General features: G+C 36.3%; 1 long non-coding RNA gene and 1 pseudogene across 2 annotated transcripts in view; both read left to right on the forward strand.

The window, feature by feature from the left end:
- The window catches only part of LOC309656462, a 1,106,578-nt gene that overhangs the window by 815,257 nt on the left and 280,450 nt on the right, over positions 1–10,871 (forward strand). The gene's annotated exons all lie outside the window — the stretch shown is intronic.
- The window catches only part of LOC309656440 (small nuclear ribonucleoprotein Sm D1 pseudogene), a 436,073-nt pseudogene that overhangs the window by 419,718 nt on the left and 5,484 nt on the right, over positions 1–10,871 (forward strand). The gene's annotated exons all lie outside the window — the stretch shown is intronic.

The raw sequence follows: 10,871 nt of genomic DNA on the forward strand, positions 1-10,871 counted from the left end.
ACGAAAACCACATTCACAGGAATAGACAAAATGAAAAGGTAGAGGACTATGTACCAGATGAAGGAAAAAGATAAAACCCCAGAAAAACAATGAAATGAAGTAGAGATAGGCAACCTTCCAGAAAAAGATTTCAGAATAATGATAGTGAAGATGATTCAGGACCTTGGTAAAAGAATGGAGGCAAAGATCAAGAAGATGAAAAATGTTTAACAAAGACTTAAAGAATTAAAGAACAAACACTTAGAAGAATTAAAGAACAAACGAACAGAAATGAACAATACAATAACTGAAATGAAAAATACACTAGAAGGAATCAATAGCAGAATAAGTGAGGCAGAAGAACGGATAAGTGACCTGGAAGACAGAATGGTGGAATCCACGGCCGTGGAACAGAATAAAGAAAAAAGAATGAAAAGAAATGAAGACAGCCTAAGAGACCCCTGGGACAACATTAAATGCAACAACATTTGCATTATAGGGGTCCCAGAAGAAGAAGAGAAAAATAAAGGGACTGAGAAAATATTTGAAGAGATTATAGTTGAAAAATTCCCTAAGATGGGAAAGGAAATAGCCACCCAAGTCCAGGAAGCACAGAGAGTCCCAGGCAGGACAAATCCAAGGAGAAACACACCGAGACACACAGTAATCAAACTGACAAAAATTAAAGACAAAGAAAAATTATTAAAAGCAACAAGTGAAAAACAACAAATAAAGTACAAGGGTACTCCCACAAGGTTAACAGCTGATTTCTCAGCAGAAACTCTACAAGCCAGAAGGGAGTGGCACAATATATTTAAAGTGATGAAAAGGAAGAACCTACAACCAAGACTACTCTACCTGGCAAGGATCTCATTCAGATTTGACAGAGAAATCAAAAGCTTTACAGAGAAGCAAAAGCTAACAGAATTCAGCACCACCTAATGAGCTCTACAACAAATGCTAAAGGAACTTTTCTAAGTGGGAAACACAAGAGAAGAAAAGGACCTACAAAAAAACCCCAAAACAATTAAGAAAATGGTAATAGGAACATACATACCGATAATTACCTTAAATGTGAATGGATTAAATGCTCCAACCAAAAGACACAGGCTCGCTGAATGGATACAAAAACAAGACCAATATATATGCTGTCTACAAGAAATCCACTTCAGACCTAGGGACACACACAGACTGAAAGTGAGGGGATGGAAAAAGATATTCCATGCAAATGGAAATCAAAAGAAAGCTGGAATAGAACTACTCATATCAAATAGACTTTAAAATAAAGAATGTTACAAGAGACAAGGAAGGACATTACATAATGAGCAAGAGACCAATCCAAGAAGAAGATATAACAATTATAAATGTATATGCACCCAACATAGGAGCACCTCAATACATAAGGCAAATGCTAACAGCTATAAAAGAGGAAATCAACAGTAACACAATAATAGTGGGGGCTTTAACACCTCACTTACACCAATGGAGAGATCATCCAGAAAGAAAATTAATAAGGAAACACAAGTTTTAAATGACACAATAGACCAGATAGATTTAATTGATATTTATAGAACATTCCATCTGAAAACAGCAGATTACACTTTCTTCTCAAGTGCACATGGGACGTTCTCCAGGATAGATCACATCCTGGGTCACAAATCAAGCCTCAGTAAATTCAAGAAAACTGAAATCATATCAAACATCTTTTATGACCACAACACTATGAGATTAGAAATAAATTACAAGGAAAAAAACGTAAAAAAAAAAACATAGAGGCTAAACAATACATTACTAAATAACCAAGAGATCAGTGAAGAAATCAAAGAGGAAATCAAAAAGTACCTACAGACAAATGACAATGAAAACACAATGATCCAAAACCTATGGGATGCAACAAAAGCAGTTCTAAGAGCGAAGTTCATAACACTATAATCCTACCTCAAGAAACAAGAAAAATCTCAAATAAACAATCTAACCTTACACCTAAAGGAACTAGAGAAAAAAGAACAAACAAAACCCAAACTTAGTAGAAGGAAAGAAATCATAAAGATCAGAGCAGAAATAAATGAAATAGAAACAAAGAAAACAAGAGCAAAGATCAATAAAACTATAAGCTGGTTCTTCGAGAAGATAAACAAAATTGATTAACCTTTAGCCAGACCGATCAAGAAAAAGAGGGAGAGGACTCAAATCAATAAAATTAGAAATGAAAAAGGAGAAGTTACAACAGACACCGCAGAAATACAAAACATCATTAAGAGACTACTACAAGCAATTCTATGCCAATAAAATGGACAACCTGGAAGAAATGGACAAATTCTTAGGAAGGTATAACCTTCCAAGACTGAACCAGGAAGAAATGAACAGACCAATCCCAAGTAATGAAATTGAAACTGTGATTAAAAATCTTCCAACAAACAAAAGTCCAGGATCAGGTGGCTACACAGGTGAATTCTATCAAATGTTTAGAGAAGAGCTAACACCCATCCTTCTCAAACTCTTCCAAAAAATTACAGAGGAAGGAACACTCCCAAACTCATTCTACAAGGCCACCATCACCCTGATACTAAAACCAGACAAACATACTACAAAAGAAGAAAATTACAGACCAATATCACTGATGAATATAGATGCAAAACTCCTCAACAAAACACTAGCAAACAGAATCCAACAGCACATTAAAAGGATCATACACCATGATCAAGTGAGATTTATCCCAGGGATGCAAGGATTCTTTAATATACGCAAATCAATCAATGTGATACACCATATTAACAAATTGAAGAATAAAAACCATATGATCATCTCAATAGATGCAGAAAAACTTTAGACAAAATTCAACACCAATTTATAATAAAAACTCTCCAGAAAGTGGGCATAGAGGGAACCTACCTCAACATAATAAAGGCCATATACGACAAACCCACAGCAACCATCATAGTCAATGGTGAAAAACTGAAAGCATTTCCACTAAGATCAGGAACAAGACAAGGATGTCCACTCTCACCACTCTTATTCAACATAGTTTTGGAAGTCCTAGCCACAGCAATCAGAGAAGAATAAGAAATAAAAGGAATCCAAATTGGAAAGGAAGAAGTAAAATTGTCACTGTTTGCAGATGACATGATACTATACATAGAGAATTCTAAAGGTGCCACCAGGAAACTACTAGAGCTAATCAACGAATTTGGTAAAGTGGCAGGATACAAAATGAATGCACAGAAATCTCTTGCATTCTTATACACTAACAACGAAAGAGCAGAAAGAGAAATTAAGGAAACAATCCCATTCACCATTGCAATAAAAAAAATAAAATACCTAGGAATAAACCTACCTAAGGAGGTAAGTGTACTCAGAAAACTATAAAACACTGATGAAAGAAATCAAAGATGACACAAACAGATGGAGAGATATACCATGTTCGTGGATTAGAAGAATCAATATTGTGAAAATGATTATACTACCCAAAGCAATCTACAGATTCAATGCAATCCTTATCAAATTACCAATGGCATTTTTTACAGAGCTAGAACAAAAAATCTTAAAATTTTTATGGAGACACAAAAGACCCCGAACAGCCAAAGCAATCTTGAGGGGAAAAAACGGAGCTGGAGGAATCAGACTCCCTGACTTCAGACTATACTACAAACCTACAGTAATCAAGACAATATGGTACTGGCACAAAAGCAGAAATATAGATCAATGGAACAGGATAGAAAGCCCAGAGATAATCCTACCCACCTATGGTCAACTAATCTATGACAAAGGAGGCAAGGATATACAATGGAGAAAAGACAGTCTCTTCAATAAGTGGTGCTGGGAAAACTGGACAGCTACATGTAAAAGAATGAAATTAGAACACTCCCTAACACCATACACAAAAATAAACTCAAAATGGATTAAAGACCTAAATGTAAGACTGGACAATATAAAACTCTTAGAGGAAAACACAGGAAGAGTACATATGACATAGATCACAGCAAGATCATTTTTGACCCACCACCTAGGGTAATGGAAATAAAAATAAAAATAAACAAATGGGACCTAATGAAACTTAAAAGCTTTTGCAAAGCAAAGGAAACTACAAACAAGACGAAAAGACAACCCTCAGAATGGAGACAATATTTGCAAATGAATCGATGGACAAAGGAATAATCTCCAAAATATATAAACAGCTCATGCAGCTCAATATTAAAAGAACAAACAACCCCATCCACAAGTGGGCAGAAGACCTAGATAGACATTTCTCCAAAGAAGACATACAGATGGCCAAGAGGCACACCTAAAGCTGCTCAACATCACTAATTATTAGAGAAATGCAAATCAAAACTACAATGAGGTATCACCTCACACCAGTCAGAATGGCCGTCATCAAAAAATCTACAAACAACAAATGCTGGAGAGGGTGTGGAGAAAAGGGGACCCTCTTGCACTGTTGGTGGGAATGGAAATTGATACAACCCCTATGGAAATAGTATGGAGGTTCCTTAAAAAACTAAAAATAGAATTACCATATGACCCAGCAATCCCACTACTGGGCATATACCCAGAGAAAACCATAATTCAAAAAGACACATGCACCCTAATGTTCACTGCAGCACTATTTACAATAGCTAGGTCATGGGAGCAACCTAAATGCCCACCGACAAAAGAATGGATAAAGAAGTAGTGGTACATATATACAATGGGATATTACTCAGCCATGAAAAGGAACAAAATTGGGTAATTTATAGAGATGTGGATGGACCTAGAGACTGTCATACAAAGTAAAGTAAGTCAGAAAGAGAAAAACAAATATTGTATATTAACGCATATATGTGGAATCTAGAAAAATGGTACAGATGAACCGGTTTGCAAGGCAGAAACAGAGACACAGATGCAGAGAACAAACATACGGACACCAAGAGGGGAAAGCAGGGGGTAGGGGGGGATGAATTGGGAGATTGGGATTGACATGTATACACTAATATGTATAAAATAGATAATAAGAAAAAAATATATAGAACAATTTGGTACCCTAAAAAAAAAAGTATCATCATACATGTTTTGATATGTAATATTCTTTATTATTTCATTCTAATGGCTTTGAAATTTTTTGTATTCTTGAATTAAATGTTTTTAAACTTCAAATATATGATGTGTTAGATATATTTTTAATATTAACTTTTAAATTATTCTTTACTGAGGTTAAGAATGTTCTATATTATTTCTTTATATTGTTGAGACTTTGTTGATGGTCTAGTAGACAATTACTTGTTATAAGTGTCCCTTGTGCTTGAGTAGAATGTGTATTTTATAGTATAAGTTCCATATATGAGTTTGTTTGTGTTATCAGATAATGGTTCATTAATATTTTTGGTGTCCTTGACCTAAATATTATTGAGGTACTTATGTTAAAATATTCCATTTTGATTTAAGTTTGTTTCTCTGTTTAACTGTGGCAAGTTCATGTAGTTGAAGGCTATGTTATTAAAGGCATAGAAGATGATTTATAATGACTCCTTTACCCTTAAAATGTTTTTATTGTTCATTTTGTTTTGCTTTACCTTCTTCTTTGCCTGATCTTAACATCCATATACAGTAGTATCACATTCTGTGTGTACAAGCACCTTTTCCCATATCTTTCTCTGTCATCTCTTCACTTTTTTTTTAAATTAATTAATTTATTTTTTGGCTGTGTTGGGTCTTCATTTCTGTGCGAGGGCTTTCTCTAGTCACGGCAAGCGGGGGCCACTCTTCATCACAGTGCACGGGCCTCTCAGTATCGTGGCCTCTCTTGCTGCGGAGCACAGGCTCCAGACGCACAGGCTCAGTAGTTGTGGCTCACGGGCCTAGTTGCTCCACGGCATGTGGGATCTTCCCAGACCAGGGCTCGAACCCGTGTCCCCTGCATTAGCAGGCAGATTCTCAACCATTGCGCCACCAGGGAAGCCCCATCTCTTCACTTTTTAAAATAAAAAATAGGCATATGCTTTTTAAAGAGGTGTATCTAAATCTCTTTCCTTGAGTAGGTAAATCTAATTTGTTCACATTTATTGTGATTACTGATACAGTTAAACTCATTTTGTGTTTTCTATGAATCATGTCTCTTTTTTCCCCTCATTTGCCATGATAATGAGTAAGTTTTCTGTCTGCCTTTCATGAGCGGCAACTTCACAATGATGAGTCAGATGTAGATTTATTTTTATCATATTCTTTGATATGAAGTTTCATGTCACTCTGCAATTCTATAAAATTCTCAGTCATTTTGCCTTTCTCTCACTAGCCTTCTGTTTTTGAGGACCTACCATTAGACTCACGTTGGAGCCTCTACATCCTCCACATCTCTTAATCATTTTTCAGCACTGCATTCTGTGTAACATCCTCCAATATATATTCCAATTTACCAATTCTCTCAACAATTTTATCTCATCCATCGTTTAAGTTTCTTTTATCCAATGACTCTACTAACATCCAGCATTCTATATGTTCTTATTCACAAATCTTGTTTGTCACAGTGTCTTAGTCTATCATTGTGATTTTAGTTACTTTCTTATTGTCCTGTACATTTTCGAAGCCCTGTATTCTCTTTCAGATTTTTCTCTTTTTTCAGGTCCTTGGGATGTTAATCCTCTTGTCTGTTTGCAAGGTGGCTGTATCTGAGGGAGTCCCTGGTTCTTTGGGTTATGGAAATATCCCAACGGAGTGGTTTTACATAGGCTTCTGTCAGCTGCCCCAGGAATTTCCCTGATCCTGTACCTGTTAAATGTCAATTTCTCACCTGAACTGTCAGGTCACATAAATTCAGACTGCACAAATGCATATGCCATATGTTTGGGATTTCAACTCTTAAGGTATTTTATACTTTTATCCAAAGTCTTAAGTAAAGGCAAATTTTTTGATTCTCTAAAAATTATAGTCTAGTTATAGTCTCTCTAGTTATAGTTATATAGAATATATAGTTATATATTCACAAAGGGGTACCAGTTATAAGATTATTGAAGGGATATCATGTCCAGCTCATTGCCTTGGGTGGGTTTAAAGCAGTATCATCTAATCCCACATTGTCATTAAGACCTCAGACGCAGAACTTTAAAGCCTGTTTCTATGTTCAGTACTCCCATGGATCATAGCAGTTTTCTCAGTTCGTGAGACTAGTAACTTGATTTCCATTTCTTCTTAATATGTAACACATGGGATTTTTAATTCTTTTTTGAGCTTGATATGTACAGAAAGTAATTATAGTTACTGTATTTTATTCACCATTTCCATGTGTTTAGAGTGAGGGGTATCAGTGTTAGATAAGTATACCTTATTTTAAATTCTTATTTCTTAACATGTTTATACACTGTGTTGTGCCTTACTTTTTTCACCTAACAACTAATCTTGTGATTATTCTCTATCAATAATCATAATTTGTTTTTGTCTTTTTAATGGCTGCCTAGTATTCCACTGTATTTATGCAGAATAATTCGTGTAACCAGACTATTTCCCATAACATTTTTAAACTAACAAAAGAATGTTCTCACTGCACAAAATGTGGAAAAGATAGTCTATGTTGATGCTTATGTTTCTAGTTCTTTTTCTTTCATATATATTGAATTTATATGTAAACTTATTATATGATTTGGTAACCTGAACTATTATTTTAAAATAGTGAATACATTTTATATCTTTAAATATTCTTTAGTAACTACTATGATTATATAGTAGTGCATTTTAGGGATACATAAAAATTTATTTTACCATATCACATTTGGATATTTAAGTTGTTCCAAACTATTCACTAACATAAATAATGTCATAATGCACATCCTTACATATTAATATTTTTATGTCTCTTATTATCATTGCTGACTTAGGATTAATTACTACAAATGGAATAATCAGTTCAAAGGTATAAATATTTTATGACTTTTGATACATACTGTGAAATTGCCTTCCAAAATTGTATTCGAAGTTGCCTAAAATTCCTCCAAAGGAGGATAAATGCCTATTTCCTCATATCTTCTTCAATGTTTTCACATTTTAAAATTTTTGCAAAAACGGTGGGCAAAACATTGGCATTTCGTTGTTTTAATTTACATTTCTTTAGTGAAACTAGGGATCTTTTCATATGTTTACTTTTTATTTCTTCTGTGAATTGCCTGTTTATACTTTTGCCCATTTTTCTACTGGAATATTTTTTTCTTTGTCATATTCATCATCTGGTTGTCTATAATACACCATATATTCTGGAAGGGTACATAGGTATTTCATTAGGAACCTTTGCATACCTTAAAATATCTATTTTTATCATGTGTGATTGACAGCTTGCTTGATACAGAATTCTTAGATCCCACAGTGAAGCAGGAAAAGTTCACCCAGACTTGGGTTTTCCCACTTGTCAGGCAAATGTGTGCCCCTTGAATTCCCTCATGGTACACCCATTTGCAGTTATAATCTTCCACCGAGTCTTAAACTGCCAGGCTAATTTAAGTAATTTTCAATTCAGTCATCACTCAGCCTGTATAACTATGGATAAAGCCTGCAGTACGGGAGCCTGAAGCAGAGGAATCACCTCTGAGCACTTTTTCCTCCATGATTATTACGAAGCAAAACTGTTGAGATGCTGCTCAAATTTTTGCCTGGGTCTTTATGGTGTCACTTCTCACATTACCCACATGGTATTTGTCTACCTATGTCATGATGCCCTCATGCACAGATGACTCTCACCATGGAAACCCAGGAATCTCCACACAGGAGTGGTAGAAGGCAACTTATCCAAAATAGTAGATGAGACTTCGCATCTTACATTCTGTGATATCAGCTTGTCCCCCATGTCAGTGGGCATTAGTGGGGCTCTGCTATGACTTTCTTCTCCTTACTCACCCTACTACTGTACTGTTTTCTCTAGAGGCTGACAGGTCTTTTAAAATCTTGCTCAATGGAGTCCCACTAACACAACATGTCACAAAAAAATCCTAGACGTTTTGAACATAAGGCTGACACCTTTCTCATTTTCCCAAATTAGATGCAGGTTTTAATTCTTCTTCCTTCCTTTGGTCATTTGCTTGGAGATTTGAGAGGATGGAGCAAGAACTGTTAATTTTATCATCTCACCAGGAAGTTCAGTCTTTGATTTCTTCACGTCAATCGGTGTGGTCACGTAGTGTGATTTCCAAACTTGGACGGTAACGGAAATTACCAGGGGTGATTGTGTACAAGGTAGATGCCAGTCCCTCACTTCCAGACATTCAAATTCAGTAACTCTGAGACGTGCCCATAATCTGTATTTCTGATAGGCAACACCCCCTCCAGGTGATTCTCATATAGGTCCTACCATAGTTTGAGAAAACCCAATGTAAGGAAAATTTTAAAAAACTAAACCAGTGGTTTTCCAAGTGTGACCTGTAGACGGGTAAATAAGGTCTACAGATCAGCTTCACCTGAGAACTTGGTGGGAAAGACCTACTAAATGAGAAACAGGGGGGGTGGTGCCCAGCAATCTGTATTTTAACAAGCCCTCCAGGGGTTTCTGATGCATGCTCAAGTTTGAGAATTACTGAACCAGTGGGTGAGCCAGAAATCCCATGTTCTAACCTGAGACTTGCCTCTAGCTACAGCTCAGTGACCAGGGGAAAGTTATTCACCCTCTCTGGATTTCAACTTCCCATTACAATGTAAGGATGAGGGGTCAAATATCTCCAAGGATCTTTTAAGGCTTAATCTCAAACTATTTTATAATACCTTCCATGTTTTGTTGTACTTTTTTTCATGAAATAAATTACATTTGGTTGAGCCTTGAGCACTATTATTTATATTCCGTAGGGATGCCCCAGCATCCAACAGCAACTATTTCCATGGAGCTAATCAATCAAGCCCAGAACAATTCAAAATATATGCATATATGTTAACAATAATCCTGAGTGTGGATTGCATATAAATCCATGGGCAATGGTTGTTTGTTGTTTTTCTTTCTTCTTTTCTTTTTTTTTTTTTTTTAACATAAAAAGGCTGGGCTCCATGGGCATGTGGTTTTCTTCATCTCATTTTCTTCATCTGGCTCATTTGATCTTAATTACTAGGGCTAGTTCTTGAATTGCAGCAGCTTGTTCTAAGTAGCATATGGCAGACGGTGCTAAGCACAGGCAGCAGACAATGTGTTACTAAAAGGAGAAGAAATTTTCCTTTACATAAGAAGCCATATGCAGTCCAAATTTATCCATACTGTATCACTGAAATGTGTATGTATTTTAAAACTTCATCTATGATTTTTCACAGGTATTGGTTTCATCGTTTGCATATTCAACATAAGACCTGCAGAGATTTTAAGAGTCCGTTTCAAAACACTCTCAGACTGTTCCTATCAGTAACTTCAGGGACCACCATCGATTGCCTCCTCTTGCAAAGTTTCGCCCAAAACCTAACAGCTCTTAGGGCATCCTTCTCCCCACAGCATTCTCAGTTTTCAGGTCTCAAAAGGTCTTGATGTCAAGGTGCTCTTTCTGTGAAAGCAGCACAGCTGTGAAAGTTGTCACACTCCTGCTTTATGAGACAGGAAAGCAAAGAGTCTGCTCTTTTTCTCTGTCCTGGCTCCTTTGTCTCTCTCAGTGAGACACAGTGAACCTCTGGAGCTTCTCCCTTCTATGCCTTAGAGCACATCTGTGAAGCATCAAAGCCTCAGAACATGGCAGGGTGCCAGCCATCTGGATGTGGCCTTCTGCAAATGGTCTTCATCACCACACTTCTCCTTGGAAATCTCGTCTTGAGCACTGCATCCCTATTCGCCTCCCCTGGCTTCATTTGCTGTCACCCTACTTCAGCACCAGACCTCTGAGAGCACACATTACACACTCGGTCTTTACCGAGATTCTTTTTCTTTTACAGCAACTGCTCTGGCTCATCATCATCCTTGGAGCTTCATATTCCCA

This window comes from Balaenoptera physalus (assembly GCF_965194825.1).
Source record: "Balaenoptera physalus genome assembly, chromosome: 2".
Classification (NCBI taxonomy): domain Eukaryota; kingdom Metazoa; phylum Chordata; class Mammalia; order Artiodactyla; family Balaenopteridae; genus Balaenoptera; species Balaenoptera physalus.